The sequence below is a fragment of the Amblyraja radiata genome, chromosome 47 (assembly GCF_010909765.2).
Source record: "Amblyraja radiata isolate CabotCenter1 chromosome 47, sAmbRad1.1.pri, whole genome shotgun sequence".
Lineage (NCBI taxonomy): Eukaryota > Metazoa > Chordata > Chondrichthyes > Rajiformes > Rajidae > Amblyraja > Amblyraja radiata.
Window position 1 is genome coordinate 948,577 of NC_046002.1, and position 19,260 is coordinate 967,836.

At 48.0% G+C, this 19,260-nt stretch overlaps 1 long non-coding RNA gene across 1 annotated transcript; it reads left to right on the plus strand.

Moving 5' to 3' along the window:
* Positions 1 to 6,585: 6,585 nt before the first annotated feature.
* Positions 6,586 to 15,734, plus strand: LOC116968916. The gene is made up of 3 exons (XR_004410554.1): positions 6,586 to 6,723; positions 11,160 to 11,169; positions 15,711 to 15,734. It is a non-coding gene; the product is annotated as an uncharacterized LOC116968916 (long non-coding RNA).
* Positions 15,735 to 19,260: the final 3,526 nt, after the last annotated feature.

A 19,260-nucleotide genomic window follows, 5' to 3' on the forward strand; every position in this document is an offset into this window, starting at 1 on the left:
TGAGAGGTGTGATCTTCATTCCACGGATGAGTCAGAATCAGCTGTGTTATTAATTTGGCTTCCTTACTTCTGCAATATATCCCAGCTCGGGCGTTCACACATCGGTAAGGTTTCAGCAGGAGATAGACACAAAATGCTGGAGTAACTCCGCGGGTCAGGCAGCATCTCTGGAGAAAGGGAATGGGTGACGTTTCCAGTCGAGACCCTTCTTTAGACTGAGAGCCGGGGGAAAGTCAGAGGGTGGTGAATCTGTGGATTTCTTTGCCACAGACGGCTGCGGAGGCAAAAGTCAGTGGATATATTTAAGGCAGAGATAGATGGATTCTTGATTAGTACATGTGTCAGAGTATGTATGGGGAGAAGGCAGGAGAATGGGGTTAGGGGGGAGAGATAGATCAGCCATGATTGAATGGCGGAGTAGACTAAATGGGCAGAATGGCCTAATTCTTCTATCACTTATGATCTTATGCTTATGAAAGGGAAACAAGAGATATAGACTGTGATATAGAGAGATATAGAATAAATGAATGAAATATATAATAATAATAATAATACATTTTATTTATGGGCGCCTTTCAAGAGTCTCAAGGACACCTTACAAAAATTGAGCATGTAGAGGAAAAACATGTAAGGGGAATGAAATAAATAGTAGAGACATGACTAGTACACAAAGTAAAGACAGAATTCAATACAAAACACAGTATGAGGCAATTAATGCACAGATGAAAAGGGACGGGGACGTGGGGCTAAGGATAGGCAGAGGTGAAGAGATGGGTCTTGAGGCGGGACTGGAAGATGGTGAGGGACACGGAATTGCGGATCAGTTGGGGGAGGGAGTTCCAGAGCCTGGGAGCTGCCCTGGAGAAGGCTCTGTCCCCAAAACTGCTGAGGTTGGACTTGTGTGGATCTGAGGGACCGTGAGGGTTGGTAGGGGGAGAGGAGGTCAGTGAGATATGGGGGGGGGCAGATGGTGGAGGGCTTTGTAGGTGAGGACCAGGATTTTGTAGGTGATCCGGTGGGAGATGGGAAGCCAGTGAAGTTGTTTGAGGACTGGAGTGATGTGATGCCAGGATTTGGTGTGGGTGATGAGTCGGGCGGCTGTGTTCTGGACCAGTTGGAGTCGGTTGATGTAGGTGGAGCTGATGCCAAGGAGAAGTGAGTTGCAATAGTCCAGTCGGGAGGAGATGAAGGCATGGATGAGTCTTTCAGCAGCGGGCGGTGTGAGAGAGGGTCTGAGTTTGGCGATGTTGCGGAGATGAAAGAAGGAGGTTTTAATGACATGGCGGATGTGAGGCTCAAGGGAGAGGGTGGAATCAAAGATCACGCCAAGGTTGCGGGCCTGGGGAGATGGGGACAATGGAGGAATACTGGGAAAGGTAGGTCAGTGTGGGAATGGGAAGGGGGGATTAAAGTGTTTGGCAACCGGGTTCAACTCACTTTAATTGGACTTTGGATAGACTGGAGTAACGCCATGGGTCAGGCAGCATCTCTGGAGAAAAAGATGAAGGTCCCAACCCCTAATGTTACTCATCCTTTTTCTCCACAGATGCTGCCTGACTCGCTGAGTTACTCCAGCACTCTGTGTCTATCTTTGGTGTAAACCAGCATCTGCAGTTCTTTGTGTCTACATTTAATCGGACTTTACCTTGCACTAAACGTTATTCCCTTTATCCTGTATCTGTACACTGTGGACGGCTCGATTGTAATCATGTATTGTCTTTCCGCTGACTGGATCGCACGCAACCTCGGTACATGTAACAATGCTTGCAGACAAAATTGACGTAGGTTGTCGGGACTAATCCTTGACGTCTTGGAAGAGGAGGAGAGAATGTGGGAAGACTTTGGGAGGGAATTCCAGAGTCCCGGTGCCTGGGCAGCTGGCAGTGAAGCAGTGAGGCCCAGAAAATTGAAATGGAGGAGTGTTGTAGGTGTGGAGAGTGATGCCCGTCCCACTTAGGAAACCTGAATGGAAACCTCTGGAGACTTTGCGCCCCACCCAAGGTTTCCGTGCGGTTCCCGGAGGTTGCAGGTGGTTGCCGGGGGTTGCAGGTAGTGGAAGCAGGTAGGGAGACTGACAAAAACCTCCGGGAACCTCACGGAAACCTTGGGTGGGGCGCAAAGTCTCCAGAGGTTTCCGTTCAGGTTTCCTAAGTGGGACAGGGGCATAAGAAGATGGCAGTGGAGGAAGAGAAGATGATGGGATAGATAGGGTAGACATTCAGAACCTTCTTCCCAGGGTAAACATGCCATGGACTAGAGGTCAAAGAGTGATACAGTGTGGAAACAGGCCCTTCGGCCCAACTTACCCACACAGGCCAACATGTCCCAGCTACACTGTCCCACTGGCCCATAACCCTCCAAAGCTGTCCTTTCCATGTAACTGTCTAAATGTTTCTTAAACGTTGGGATAGTCCCTGCCTCTGAGAATTTTTTTATTTACACACTTACCAAGCAAATTAACCCACAAACCTGTACGTCTTTGGACGTGTGGGAGGAAACTGAAGATCTCGGAGAAAGCCCACAGGGAGAACGTACAAACTCGGTGCAGACTGCACCCGTAGTCGGGATCGAACTCGGAGCTCCGGCGCTGCATTCTCTGTAAGGCATCAACTCTACTGCTGCGCTACCAAACTCGTCCTATCCATGTACCTGTCCAACTGCTTCTTATACGTTGGGATAGTCCCAGCCTCAACTACCTCCTCTGGCAGCTCGTTCCATACACCCACCGGTTACCCTTCAGACTCCTACTAAATCCTCGACTCACCTACTCTGGGCAAGAGACTCTGTGCATCTACCCAATCTATTCCTCTCATGATTTTATGGTCATGGCTTTCGAGTGAGAGGGACAAAGTTTAAAGGAGATGTGCAGGGCAACCTGTAGGGTGGACGGAGGGTGGTGGGTGCCTGGAACTCGCTGCCAAGAGTGGTGGTGGAGGCAGATACGAAGATAGCATTGCTGAGGCTTTTTCGATAGGTGGATATGGATATTCAGGGAATGGAGGATGTGGGCCACCTGCAGGTAGAGGAAACCGGAGCACCCAGAGCAAACCCACACGGGTCACAAACCACGTACAGACAGCACCCGTAGTCAGGATCGAACCCGGGTCTCTGGCGCTGTGAGGCAGACCGCTCTATCTAGGTCAGTGGTTCCCAACCTTTTTTTGGCCATGCCCCACCTAATCACCTCTAAAATCCTGATGCCCCCCCCCCAATGTGGTGATATGAAGAGCGATGGCGCGGTGATTATGTAATAACTACACAATAAAGACCTTTTTTACCCAAAAAAAAATATTTACTCAAAATAACATCTGAAACATAAACTACATATGTTTACCTGATGGAAAATCCAACAAAAAAAAAATCGAAAATTTGGACCCAGACCTCCTCAGTCGCGCTCTTAAAATTGCCCCCCTTAAAAATCAAATTGCCCCCCTGTGGGGCGTACGCCCCATGTTGGGAACCACTGATCTAGGTGGTCAATGCATTAGTGAGGTAACAGAGAACAGGTGATCGAAGGTCAGTATCGACTCGGTGGGCCAAAGGGCCTGTTTCCGCACCATGTCTGTAAACGTAAACTAAACAACCCAGCGGGTCAGGCAGCATCTGTGGAGGGAATGACCAGACGACATTTTTGGTTAATTTAGGCACTCCTTGTCCAAAACGTAACCTATCCCCCCCGTTCCCCAATTCATTTCTCAGAGCCTTCACCGGCTGCTTAGTCACACTTCCCCTTTCGTTTCTTGGGTGATCTGTGGATTTTCAGGTTTTGATGTGGAGCGATGATATTGCCAGATTTATTTCCTTTTCTTTGTGGGGAGGCAGTTCCTCATTAATTTAAATACAGTTTTGACTGATCAGAGTTGGGCTGGGTAGACACTGAGGTGATGCTTCCCGTCAAATCGGGTGGAGTTGAACCAGGGCCAGAACATAGAACAGTACAGAACTGGAACGATTCGGCCCCCAATGTACTCGCCGAACATGATATAACCATATAACAATTACAGCACGGAAACAGGCCATCTCGGCCCTACAAGTCCGTGCCGAACACTTATTCTCCCTTAGTCCCACCTGCCTGCACTCATACCATAACCCTCCATTCCCTTCTCATCCATATGCCTATCCAATTTATTTTTAAATGATACCAACGAACCTGCCTCCACCACTTCCACTGGAAGCTCATTCCACCCCGCTACCACTCTCTGAGTAAAGAAGTTCCCCCTCATGTTACCCCTAAACTTCTGTCCCTTAATTCTGAAGTCATGTCCTCTTATTTGAATCTTCCCTATTCTCAAAGGGAAAAGCTGATCCACATCAACTCTGTCTATCCCTCTCATCGTTTTAAAGACCTCTATCAAGTCCCCCCTTAACCTTCTGCACTCCAGAGAATAAAGACCTAACTTGTTCAACCTTTCTCTGTAACTTAGTTGTTGAAACCCAGGCAACATTCTAGTAAATCTCCTCTGTACTCTCTCTATTTTGTTGACATCCTTCCTATAATTGGGCCACCAAACCTTGATGTCAAGACTGACTCTTATCTTCCTGCACGTGATCCATATCCCTTCAATCCCGGCATGTCCATGTGCCAGTCCAAAAGCCTCGTAAACACCACTACCATATCTGCCTCTACCACCACCCCCGGCAGCTCGTTCCAGGCACCCACCTCCTTCTGGGTTAGGAACAATGCCCTACACAAAAATGCTGGAGAAACTCAGCGGGTGCCCGCACCCACTGAGTTTCTCCAGCATTTTTGTGTACCTTCGATTTTCCAGCATCTGCAGTTCCTTCTTAAACAATGTGCCCTACACACCACCTTTAGTCTTTGCCCCTCTAACTTTAAAGCTACGCCCTCTAGCCTTTGATTTTTCCATCCTGGGAACATTTTTCTGACTGTCCACCTTATCTATGCCGCTCATCATTTTATGGGGTTGGACAGGCTAGATGCAGGAAGATTATTCCTGATGTTGGGGAAGTCCAGAACTAGGGGTCACAGTTTAAGGATAAGAGGGAAGTCTTTTAGGACCGAGATGAGAAAATCATTTTTTACACAGAGAGTGGTGAACCTGTGGAATTCTCTGCCACAGAAGGTAGTTGAGGCCACACAGTTCATTGGCTATATTTAAGAGGGAGTTAGATGTGGCCCTTGTGGCTAAAGGGATCAGGGGGTATGGAGGGAAGGCAGGGATGGGATACTGAGTTGGATGATCAGCCATGATCATATTGAATGGCGGTGCAGGCTCGAAGGGCCGAATGGCCTCTACTCCTGCACCTATTTTCTATGTTTCTATAAACTTCTATCAACTCTCCCTGCAACTACTAACGTTCCAGAGAAAACAATACAAGTCTGTCCAACCTCTCCCTGTAGCTAATATCCCCCTAATCCAGGCATATTTCTGTAATGGGGTGACCAGAACCGCTCACAATACTCCACTTGCGGCCTGACCAAAGGTCCTATATGACTTCCTGACAAGACACAAAATGCTGGAATAACTCAGCGGGTGAGGCAGCATCTCAGAAGAGAAGGAATGGGCGACGTCCTTACACATGACTTCCTGACTCCTGTACTCAGTGCCTCAACTGATGAAGGCAAGCACACCGTATGCCTTCTTTACCACACTATCTACTCGGGAGAGCTAGTTGGGAATGTGGCTTTATTCAGGATGTTTCAGGTCAAGGACCCTTCATCGGGCCTCAAACGTTAACTCTGTTTGTGATTCCACAAACACTCTGAGCTGCTGAATGTTGACAGTTTGTAAAAAGATGGTAAATCTTTTTAAAGAATCGGGTTCAGCCAGAACTGTAGTGTCCAGTTCATCTTATAGGAGCAGGATTAGGCCATTCAGCCCATCAAGTCTACTCTGCCATTCAATCGTGGCTGATCTATCTTTCCCTCTCAGCCCCATTCTCCTGCCTTCTCCCCATAACCCCTGACACCCGTACTAATCAAGAATCTGTCAATCTCGCCTTAACAATATCCATTGGCATGGCCTCCACACCCGCCTGCGGCAAAGAATTCCACAGAATCATCACCCTATGACTAAGGAAATTCATCCTCATCTCTTGTAGCAAGCAAGGATTGTTTCGGCCCGAAACGCTGCCTATTTCCTTTGCTCCATAGATGCTGCTGCACCCGCTGAGTTTCTCCAGCATTTTTGAGTATCTAAGAATTTCATTGTCCTATTTGGGACCCTGGTTTAAACTAGCATCTGCAGTTCCTTCCTACACATGCAGGGAAGATGTTTCCCACTTCTCTGCCTTTCTGCATTTGTCCCACAACTGAATGTTTGAGTCTGAAGAAGGGTCCCGACCCGAAACCTCACCCATTCCTTCTATCCCGAGATGCTGCCTGTCCCGCTGAGTTACTCTAGCACTCTGTGTCTATCCACAACTGAATGCATTCCTCGTCACCATCTTAGCTTCTAATTGGGCTGAAAATTCAGATCCAGCAGCGTTCTGATCAAGTCTTTGAGTGTCTAACTTTGTGCCCCAAGGGAATTGTTAACCTATTTATTTTCTCTTCAGCCACAAGCTTGTGACCAGAGATGCCGTGAATAATTCACAATCCTCAATCTATTTTGTTTTTGCAGAGGATGTAGTGCCTGGAAGCTGGTGGTGTCTCATTTCCCCGTCCGCCTTGCTTTCTGCCATTGGTTTCTCACCCACGATGTCTCCGCCCGTTGCGTGACTTTCGACACTTGCGGCCTGTGCCTCACGAGACTGTGGCAGGTAAGGGCATTCCAGAGACAGCCGGCTTCTGCTACGTCCCAGTATAATCCTGCCGTGGGCGTGTGGAGGGGGAGGGATGTCTGAATATGGTGCTCAACATGGTTGGGCCGCAGGGCCTGTGTCTATGCTGCATAATTCCCATTCTAATGGGGTTGTAGTGACGTTAGCATTGGCATTCTGGAAGGGCGAGGGTTGTACTGGGGATGACGCTGGTGTCATTTGTCCAACGATGATGAAGCAAGAGTTGCCGTGCGTGCAGGAGGTGCGCTCGTTCCATCCACTGGTCTTGAGGGGGGGGATCTTATAGAAACGTACAACATTCTTAAGGGGTTGGACAGGCTAGATGCAGGAAGATTGTTCTCGATGTTGGGGAAGTCCAGAACAAGGGGTCACAGTTTAAGGATAAGGGGGAAATCTTTTAGGACTGAGATGAGAAAAACATTTTTTTTCACACACACAGAGAGTGGTGAATCTGTGGAATTCTCTGCCACAGAAGGTAGTTGAGGCCACACAGTTCATTTGCTATATTTAAGAGGGAGTTAGATGTGGCCCTTGTGGCTAAAGGGATCAGGGGGTATGGATAGAAGGCAGGTACAGGATACTGAGTTGGATGATCAGCCATGATCATATTGAATGGCGGTGCAGGCTCGAAGGGCCGAATGGCCTACTCCTGCACCTATTTTCTATGTTTCTATGTTTCTTGCATGCAGGTACAGCAGGCAGTGAAGAAAGCTAATGGCATGTTGACCTTCATAACAAGAGGAGTTGAGTATAGGAGCAAAGAGGTGTATAGATCCCAAGTAGAATTGATAAGGGCGGGCCAGTGGATGTGGTGTATCTCGACTTTCAAAAAGCCTTTGACAAGGTCCCACACCAGAGATTAGTGTGCAAAGTTAGAGCACATGGTGTTGGGGGTAGGGTATTGACATGGATAGAGAACTGGTTGGCAGACAGGAGGCAAAGAGTAGCATTAACGGGTCCTTTTCAGAATGGCAGGCAGTGACTGGTGGGGTGCCTCAAGGCTCACTGCTGGGACCGCCGTTATTTACAATATTAATTAACGATTTAGACGATGGAATTAAATGTGCGGATGACACAAAGCTGGCTGGCAGTGTTAGCTGCGATGAGGATGCTATGAGGCTGCAGGGTGACTTGGACAGGTTGGATGAGTAGTGGGCAGATGCAGTATAATGTGGATAAATGTGAGGTTATGCACTTTAGTGGCAAGAACAGGAAGGCAGATTATTATCTGAATGGTGTCAGATTATGAAAAGGGGAGGTGCAACGAGACTTGGATGTGTTTGTACATCAGTAAGCATGCAGGTACAGCAGGCAGTGAAGAAAGCTAATGGCATGTTGGCCTTCAATGCGAGAGGATTTGTGTTTAGGAGCAAGGAGGCCCTTCTGCAGTTGTACATGGCCCTGGTGAGACCACACCTGGAGTATTGTGTGCAGTTTTGGTCTCCAAATTCGAGGAAGGACATTCTTGCTATTGAGGGAGTGCAGCATAGGTTCACCAGGTTAATTCCCGGGATGGCGGGACTGTCATATGTTGATAGAATGGAGCGGCTGGGCTTGTATTCACTGGAATTTAGAAGGATGAGAGAGGATCTTATTGAAACATTATTATTAAGGGATTGGACACGCTAGAGGCAGGAAACATGTTTCCGATGTTGGGCGAGCCTAGAACCAGGGGCCACAGTTTAAGAATATGGGGTAGGCCATTTAGAACGGCGATGAGGAACAGCTCAGTGATTTTGAGGTTTTTCACTCACTCCACCACCATCCTATCACTGAAGACAGGTTTGTGGATCCTCTTCCAACGTCACCAACCCCTCGGCAACTGCCACACCAAGGCTGATACGTGAGGGGAGAGCAGAGAGAGTGAGGATCGTTAGACCTCCAGTCACTGCCCCTGCACTCAGAGGGAAGCAGATTCCCTATCATTAGTGATGGGAGCAGAATTAGGCCATTCGGCCCATCAAGTCCACTCTGCCATTCAATCACGGCTAAATGTGCAAGAAGGAACTGCAGGGGCTGGTTCAAAACGAAGATAGACACAAAGTGCTGGAGTAACTCAGCGGGACAGGCAGCATCTCTGGAGAGAAGGAATGGGTGACGCTTCTTCAGACTGAGAGTCGGGGGGGGAAAGGAAACGAGGGATAAGAGGTGGACACTTGTGTAAGAAAGAACTGCAGACGCTGGTTTAAATCGAATTTGACACAAAGTGCTGGAGTAACTCAGCGGGTGAGGCAGCATCTCAGGAGAGAAGGAATGAGCGATGTTTCGGGTCGAGAAGGGTCTCAACCCGAAACGTTGCCCATTCCTTCTCTAGAGATGCTGCCTCACCTGCTGAGTTACTCCAGCATTTGTGTCTACCTTCGAGGTAGACACTTTGTGACTATATTCAATCATGGCTGATCTGTCTTTCCCTCCTACACCCATTCTCCTGCCTTCTCCCCATAACCTGACATCCATACCCTCCCTGGTAAACCGATATCTCTGCACACATAGGGAATGGGCCAGAGCTAGTTTCAGGGCTAACAATATTCTCAGCATGGTATTGATTTCCCACTGCATGCTTCCCTGTCGGTTATTGATATTAGTCTTCTATTGATTACCTATAAACCAGTCTGCACTGTAAATCAGTTTCCAGGAAGGTGTCAGACAAAGCCGCCAATACGTTCACAGAATTACTAAACCCACTTGCGGCATTTATGTCCTGAGGCACCTGAGGGGGGGGGGGGGGGGGGTGGGGAGTTACTTTGTGGTTTAGGAAGTACAGTAGATTGTTTTGGCACGGCGAGATTTCACAGACAGCAAGAACCACTTCATCTGTTTTTAGTTTAGTTTAGAGGAAAAGACTACAAAAAGTAGTAAACACTGCCCAGTCCATCATCGGCTCTGACCTCCCTTCCATCGAGGGGATCTATCGCAGTCGCTGCCTCAAAAAGGCTGGCAGTATCATCAAGGGCCCACACTATACTGGCCACACACTCATCTCCCTGCTACCTTCAGCTAGAAGGTACAGGAGCCTGAAGACTGCAACGACCAGGTTCAGGAATAGTTACTTCCCCACAGCCATCAGGCTATTAAACATGGCTCGGACAAAACTGGACATTAAAAGCCCATTATCTGTTATTTGCACTTTATCAGTTTATTTATTCATGTGTGTATATATTTATATAATGGTATATGGACACACTGATCTGTTTTGTAGTCAATGCCTACTATGTTCTGTTGTGCTGAAGCAAAGCAAGAATTTCATTGTCCTATACAGGGACACATGACAATAAACTCACTTGAACTTGAACTTGAGATTAGAGATACAGCACTAAAACAGGCCCTTCGGCCCATCGAGTCCATGCCGACCAGCGATCCCTGCACACAAACACTATCCTACACACACTAGGGACAATTTTAAATATTACCAAAGCCAATCAAACCTACAGACCTGTCGCCTTTGGAATGTGGGAGGAAGCCCGAGCTCCTGGAGAAAACCCACGCAGGTCACGGGGAGAACGTACAAACCCAGTACAGACGACACCCGTGGGTCAGGATGGAACCCGCGTCTCTGGCGCCGTGAGGCAGCAGCTCTACCCGCTGCTCCACCGTGTCACCACCACCTGATTTAGGGATGCTGGTTGGGTGATGCATATTACTCGGGTCTGCCCTGCCCTTTAAAGATTTGCCATCGTTTCACTTGGGTCCCCCTAAAGAGGGCAAGCATTGATAAAGTGTTTAAGAAGGAACTGCAGATGCTGGAAAATCCATATATATAGGTAGACAAAAGTGCTGGAGAAACTCAGCGGGTGTAGCAGCATCTATGGAGCGAAGGAAATAGGCAACGTTTCGGGCTGAATGGATGAGAAAGAACTAATCGATGGTCGGCATGGACTCTGCGGGCTGAATGGCATTTTTCTATGTCAAATATCGAAACTAAACTAGGGTGTAGGGAGTGTAAAAGAAAGTGGGATTACATAGAACTAGTATGATCAGGTGATCGATGGCTGGCATGGACTACACAAACCTGTACGTCTTTGGAGTGTGGGAGGAAACCGAAGACCTCGGAGAAAACCCACACAGGTCACGGGGAGAGCGTACAAATCTCCGTACAGACAGCACCCGTAGTGGGGATCGAACCTGGGTCTCCGGCGCTGCATTCGCTGTAAGGCAGCAACTCTACCGCTGTGCCACTGTGACCACCAGTACGTGTCTGGGGGTTATGGGGACAATGCAGCAGAATGGGGTTGTGGGGTTGAAAGATAGATCAGCCATGATTGAATGGTTGGAGTGGACATGATGGCAGACGTGTCGACAAGAACTACACTTAATACATAAAATGCGGACCAAGCAAAGTCCTATCGAAGGCTCGGAGGAGATTCACTGCAAATGGCTCGGTTGTGTAATTTCATAGCAAAAGGATTTGAGTATAGGAGCAGGGAGGTTCTACTGCAGTTGTACAGGGTCTTGGTGAGACCACACCTGGAGTATTGCGTACAGTTTTGGTCTCCTAATCTGAGGACATTCTTACCATTGAGGGAGTACAGAGAAGGTTCACCAGGCTGATTCCTGGGATGTCAGGACTTTCATATGAAGAAAGACTGGATAGACTCGGCTTGTACTCGCTGGAATTTAGAAGATTGAGGGGGGATCTTATAGAAACTTACAAAATTCTTAAGGGGTTGGACAGGCTAGATGCAGGAAGATTGTTCCCGATGTTGGGGAAGTCCAGAACAAGGGGCCACACACACCGTTTAAGGATAAGGGGGAAATCCTTTAGGACCGAGATGAGGAAAACATTTTTTTTCACACACAGAGAGTGGTGAATCTGTGGAATTCTCTGCCACAGAAGGTAGTTGAGGCCACAGTTCATTGGCTATATTTAAGAGGGAGTTAGATGTGGCCCTTGTGGCTAAAGGGATCAGGGGGTATGGAGAGAAGGCAGGTACAGGATACTGAGTTGGATGATCAACCATGATCATATTGAATGGCTGTGTAGGCTCGAAGGGCCGAATGGCCTACTCCTGCACCTATTTTCTATGTATCTATGTCCTTTTATAATTTTATATGTTTCTATAAGATCCCCCTCATCCTTCTAAACTCCAGTGAATACAAGCCCAGTCTTTTCAATCTTTCCTCACATGACAGTCCCGCCATCCCAGGGATCAATCTTGTGAACCTACGCTGCACTGCCTCAATCACAAGGATGTCCTTCCTCAAATTAGGAGACCAAAACTGGACACAATACTCCAGATGTGGTCTCACCAGAGCCCTGTACAACTGCAGAAGATGGGCTGAAAGGCCTAATTCTACTCCTATCCCTTATGACAGGACCAGAGACCCGGGTTGGATAGTGAGGCAGTGCCTCTACCCGCTGCTGGTTGCAGAGGTCGGGTGGAGTCAAGATCGTGCAGGGATTTGACAAGGATGTGAAGAGCTGCCAGTGCAGGAGCACGGAGGGGCAGATACTTCCCTTTCTTCCACGCACAATCTCCGATGGAGCACAATGAATCTTGTTACACAGGATTAACCCCTCGAGGCAGTGTTTTGCCTGTTGCATATTTCAAACAACAGTGGGGGAAGAAGGGCTAAGTTTGACGGTGTCTGGGGGCAGAACATTGGCCCGAATCCCAGAAGAAATCCCTTCTGTATCCTCGGGTCGAACATCGGAAACCTCGGATTCCATTGGCAGCAGCTCCCACAAGGCAGACTTGTTTTATTAGATTTTGTTCAGCAGCCTGGAAACACACAGTCTGCTGCTAGTAGACAGTGTTCTTCTCCATTTCAACCCCTGCGTCCAAGACACCAAGCAAAGCCAGCGACAGACACAAAATGCTGGGGCATCACAGCACGGTTTGGGAACAACTCCATCCAGGACCCGCGAGAAGTTGCAGCGAATTGTGGACCCAGCCCAGACCGTCACACAATCCCACCTCCCTTCCATTGACTCCGTCTACACCTCACGCTGCCTCGGCAAGGCCGGCAGCATCATCAAGGACCAGACTCCCTCTTCTCCCCCTCTCCCATCAGGCAAAAGATGCAGAAGTGTGAAAACGCACACCTCCAAATGAAGGACAGTTTCATCCTGGGTGTTATCAGGCCACTGAATCATCCAACCACAACCAGAGAGCAGTCCAGAACTACTATCTGAAGAAGGGTTTCGGTCCGAAACGTTGCCTATTTCCTTCGCTCCATAGATGCTGCTGCACCCGCTGAGTTTCTTAAGGGGTTGGACAGGCTAGATGCAGGAAGATTGCTCCCGATGTTGGGGAAGTCCAGGACAAGGGGTCACAGCTTAAGGATAAGGGGGAAATCCTTTAAAACCGAGATGAGAAGAACTTTTTTCACACAGAGAGTGGTGAATCTCTGGAACTCCCTGCCACAGAGGGTAGTCGAGGCCAGTTCATTGGCTATATTTAAGAGGGAGTTAGATGTGGCCCTTGTGGCTAAGGGGATCAGAGGGTATGGAGAGAAGGCAGGTACGGGATACTGAGTTGGATGATCAGCCATGATCATATTGAATGGCGGTGCAGGCTCGAAGGGCCGAATGGCCTCTACTCCTGCACCTAATTTCTATGTTTCTATGTTTCTATGTTTCCCCAGCATTTGTGTGTACCTTCGATTTTCCAGCATCTGCAGTTCCTTCTTAAACACTACTATCTACTTCATTGGTGATCTTCGGACTATCCTTGATCGGACTTTGCTGGCTTTACCTTGCACTAATCCCTTATCATGTACCTAGACACTGTAATGGCTTGATTGTAATCATGTATTGTCTTTCTGCTGAATGGTTAGCACACAACAAAAGCTTTTCACTGTACCTCGGTACATGTGACAAGAAACTGAACAGTACTGAGCTGAGCACTGAGCAGGTCAAGTAGCATCTCTGGGGAACTGGATAGGTGACGTTTCAGGTCGAGGCCTTTCTTCAGGTCCCGACCCGAAAAACATCACCCATTCCTTCTCTCCAGAGATGCTGCCTGTCCCGCTGAGTTACTCCAGCATTTTGTGTCTATCTTCTGACCGATTGTTTGGGGGAGGGGACTGGAAGCAATAAAAACCTAAGATCCTGTAGCGGAGCAAGATAGACAACTCCTGCTAAATGCAATGGGCTGAGGTGTAGTATGCAACGGAGCGGAACGTCGGCCATTTCAGTAACCCGACCCGACCCGACTCGCAGTGTAATCAACGTTGCGGGGGAACAGTTTGTGTTCATAAATTAAAATTCTGAAAATGAGGAGAAGATTTTTATTTTTACGAGGATGTTTCCTTAACCTGCTTCCGTCTCCGCGCTAGTATCCTACGGGATCTTTGGTGCGGAGACGGAAGCCGGTTACGGAAATGGGGCCTTAAATTACCCATGAATCTGCCCATGGCCGTACTACGTCTGTTTCGTCGAGTGGGCCATCTCGCTCCGCTATAGGATCTTTGATAAAAAACATTAGGACAGGCCTCAGGACGACAAATGGCCTCAGGCAGGGAGGTTCCCCGATGTTGGCTGGAGACAGTGTGAGCCCAAGAGGGTTACATCTCGTTGAGAACTGTGGAACTAGTTAAGGGGGAGGGCAGTGTTTATAGAAATGACCTAAAACGGGAGAATTCAACATTCATACCGCTGGGTTGTAAGGTACTCTTGTGAAATATAAGGTGCTTATGACTTCATAGGTACAGCGTGGAAACAGGCCCTTTGGCCCACCGAGTCCATGCTGTCCAGCAATCACCCCGTATACTAGCTCCAACCTACACAATAGGGGCAATTCACAATGGTGTCAGGTTAGGAAAAGGGGAGGTGCAACAAGACTTGGGTGTCCTTGTACATCTGTCACTGAAAGTAAGCATGCAGGTACAGCAGGCAGTGAAGAAAGCAATTGGCATGTTGGCCTTCATAGCGAGAGGATTTGAATATAGGAGCAAGGAGGTCCCTCTGCAGTTGTACAGGGCCCTGGTGAGGCCACACCTGGAGTATTATGTGCAGTTTTGATCTCCTAGTGTGAGGAAGGACATTTTTTCCATTGAAGGAGTGCAGCGTAGGTTGATCAGGTAAATTCCCGGGATGGCGGGACTGACATATGATGATAAAATGTGTTGACTGGGCTTGTGTTCTCTGGAATTTAGAAGGATGAGAGGGGATCGTAGAGAAAGATATAACATTCTTAAGGGATTGGACAGGCTAGATACAGGAAGATTGTTCCCCATGTTGGGGGAGTCCAGAACCAGGGATCACAGTTTAAGAATTAGGGGTTTTAGGACTGAGATGAGGAAAAGCTTCTTCACCCAGAGAGTTGTGAATCTGTGGAATCCTCAGCCACAGAAGGCAGTGGAGGCCAATTTCCTGGATGTTTTCAAGAGAGAGTTAGATATGGCTCTTAGAGCTAACGGAATCAAGGGATATGGGGAAAGAGCAGGAACGGGGTACTGATTTGGGATGATCAGCCATGATCATATTGAATGGCGGTGCTGGCTCGAAGGGCCGAATGGCCTACTCCTATTTTCTATGTCTGCTGTCCATGTCGCTCCAGAGATGTAGAAACAAGGCACTGCAGGTGTTGGTTTACCAATAAAACACACAAAGTGCTGGAGTAACTTCATCCGAATGTTTCACGACTCATTGAGTTACTCCAGCACTATGTGGCACTCCAGAGATATCACCTGGCTACTGAATTACTCCAGCACTTTGTGTTCTACTCACCATTCCAGAATGTACAGTTCCTTGTGTCTCTTACAGACTCTGCTGTCTGCTAGTTCTGTAAACCTGGCCTTCGTAGTGTTGTATCAAATTCTCTTGGTTCTCCACGCCCCTGTCCCTGCCAACACTGGCCACATTGAATCACAAAGGCTTTATAAGGCACTGGTCAGACTGCATTTGGAATATTGTGAGCAGTTTTGGGCCCTGTTATCCAAGGAAGGATGTGCTGGCTCTGGAGAGGGTCCAGAGGAGGTTTACAAGAACGATCCCAGGAATGAGTGGGTTAACATACGATGAGCGTTTGTCGGCACTGGGACTGTACTCGCTGGAGTTTAGAAGGATGAAGGGGAGGGAACCTCATTGAAACTTACTGAATAGTGAAAGACCTGGATAGAGTGGATGTGGAGAGGATGTTTCCACTAGTGGGAGAGTCTAGGACCAGAGGGCACAGCCTCAGAATTAGAGGATGTATCTTTGGAAAGGAGATGAGGAGGAATTTTTTTTTGTCAGAGGGTGGTGAATCTGTGGGATTGATTGCTTCAGACGGCTGTGGAAGCCATGTCAATGGGGTTTTTTTTAAGGCAAATTCATGATCAGTATGCGTGTCAAGGGTTATGGGGAGACTGGGGTGGAGAGGGGAAGATAGATCGGTCATGATTGAATGGCGGAGGAGATTTGATGCACCAAATGGCCTAATTCTGCTCCTGTAACTTATGAAAGGGATCTCTCCCTCTCTGGAGCCACTCTCATCATTCCAACACTGCCTGCCATTCTGAAAAGGACCCGTTCACTCCTACTCTTTGCTTCCGGTCTGCCAACCAATTTTCTATCCATGTCAACACCCACCACCCTTTGTGTGAATCTTGTTTGATTATAAATAAGTGATGCCAAGTCTCGTTCCATGGTGTTGCGTTCATCTTCCTATGACTAATGATAAAACAATGACCACTTTCCATTGGGAGCTAGATGTGTCTGCTTCCCAAGACTTTTATGGGATGATCTTGATAACCAAACAAAGCAATTCTGGCCTAAACATGACTCTAATCGTACTCGTCCTCTCAGCGTTTAACAAGCAACCGCTGGGGGAACCCATCACGTGTGGGTCAGTGTTTAGAGATATAGCGTGGAAACAGGCCCTTCGGCCCACCGAGTCCGTGACGGCCAGTGATGGATAACCTGCACACAAACACCATCCTACACACACTAGGGGCAATTATACCAAGCCAATTAACCTACACACCTGGTCAACTCGTCCACCCCCTCCCCGAGCACTTTCCCCTGCGACCATAGGTGATGCAACACCTGTCCATTTACCCCCCCCCCCGACTCCATCCAAGAATAAGGGGTAAGCCATTTAGAACGGAGACGAGGAAACACTTTTTCTCACAGAGAGTTGTGTGTCTGTGGAATTCTCTGCCTCAGAGGGCGGTGGAGGCCGATTCTCTGGATGCTTTCAACAGAGAGCTAGATAGATAGGGCTCTTAAAAATAGCAGAGACAGGGGATATGGGGAGAAGGCAGGAACGGGGTACTGATTGGGGATGATCAGCCGTGATCACATTGAATGGCGGTGCTCTGTTTTTGTATTCTACCCCTCTTGAAATAAATGGCATGTTAGCATTCATAGCAAAAGGATTTGAGTATAGGAGCAGGGAGGTTCTACTGCAGTTGTACAGGGTCTTGGTGAGACCACACCTGGAGTATTGCGTACAGTTTTGGTCTCCTAATCTGAGGAAAGACATTCTTGCCATAGAGGGAGTACAGAGAAGGTTCACCAGACTGATTCCTGGGATGGCAGGACTTTCATATGAAGAAAGACTGGATAGACTCGGCTTGTACTCGCTAGAATTTAGAAGATTGAGGGGGGATCTTATAGAAACGTACAAAATTCTTAAGGGGTTGGACAGGCTAGATGCAGGAAGATTGTTCCCGATGTTGGGGAAGTCCAGAACAAGGGGTCACAGTTTAAGGATAAGGGGGAAACCTTTTAGGACCGAGATGAGGAAAACATTTTTCACACACAGAGAGTGGTGAATCTGTGGAACTCTCTGCCACAGAAGGTAGTTGAGGCCACAGTTCATTGGCTATATTTAAGAGGGAGTTAAATGTGGCCCTTGTGGCTAAAGGGATCAGGGGGTATGGAGAGAAGGCAGGTACAGGATACTGAGTTGGATGATCAGCCATGATCGTATTGAATGGCGAATGGTGCAGGCTCGAAGGGCCGAATGGCCTCTACTCCTGCACCTATTTTCTGTTTCTATGAACCGCGAGAAATTCACATTTTTTTAGATTAGATTTTTGTTCTGACCTATACTGAAGGACAGTGAAAAGTTGTTTTTGTTGTGGCCTACTCCTGCACCTATTTTCTCTGTTTCTATGTTTCTATAGCATTGCGTTTGCCTTCTTTAGACAATAGACTACCGATTCGACTTGCTGATTAACGTTCTTGGGGAATCCTGCACCAGCCCTCCCGAGTCCCTTTGCATCTTACGATTTCTGGACTCTCTCCCCATTTAGAAAATAGTCTGCGCCTATTTCCTCCGGTATCCACCCACACTCCAAAGACGTACAGGTTTGCGGGTTAAGTGGCTTGGTTAAATTGTAAATTGTCCCTTTTGGGACGACAGATGGCACAATGGGCTAAGTGTTCGGCTGGCAACCGGAAGGTAGCCGGTTCGAATCCCGCTTGGAGCGCATACTGTCGTTGTGTCCTTGGGTAAGACACTTCACCCACCTTTGCCTGTGTGTGAATGTGTGTGAGTGATTGGTGGTGGTCGGAGGGGCCGTAGGCGCAGATTGGCAGCCACGCTTCCGTCAGTCTGCCCCAGGGCAGCTGTGGCTACAGAAGTAGCTTACCACCACCGAGTGTGACTGAGGAGTGAATGAATAATGCGATGTAAAGCGCCTTGAGTATTAGAAATCCCATCCATTATTATTATTAGTGTGTGTAAGACAGTGTGTGGTAGACAAAAGTGCTGGAGAAACTCAGCGGGTGCAGCAGCATCTATGGAGCGAAGGAAATAGGCAACGTTTCGTCCCGAAACGTTGCCTATTTCCTTCGCTCCATAGATGCTGCTGCACCCGCTGAGTTTCTTCCTTCAGACTGTAGGATAGTGTTAATGTGCGGGGGAGGGGGGGTTAGGTGCAGACTCGGTGGGCCGAAGGGCCTGTTTCGGTGCTGTATCTCTAAACTAAACTAAAGTAGATGCCCCAAGTAAGGACGGAAAATAGATAATCTCCCCAAGTATTCTGTGTCTTTGGCCAGAGGTTTTTTTCTTTTTACAAGTTGGAGGATTTTTCCCTGCACAAGTTGGACTGAGTGTTTCCCAAAGCACAAGAGTGACTAGACATAGGAGTTGGCTATGAAATATTTTGGACAGTGTAGTTATGACAAACACTATCTAAGCGCCAAGCTAGTTCTCCGTAAGGAATGAGGAGGTCACAGGAGGGAACTGGCCTGTCTTTCGATTCCCCGAGAATGTTATTCCGTTTGCAAGAGCTTGCTTTCGCATCACATCAGTAGGTGGTGCTGCTGCCTCAAAGATCTAACGTTCCCGACCTCCGCCGCTGTCTGTGTGGAGTTTGCATGTTCTCCAACATCCCAACTGCATATCGCTAGCAGATTGATTGGACATTGGAAGTAATAATGAATTCCTTGTGTGTGGGCGAGGTGCAAACTCTGTTAAAAAATAGATATATTTTACAGATCTTTTACTATATCTGTAAAATCTAGTTAATAGACAATAGACAATAGGTGCAGGAGTAGAGGCCATTCGGCCCTTCAAGCCAGCACCGCCATTCAATGTGATCATGGCTGATCATCCCCAATCAGTACCCCGTTCCTGCCTT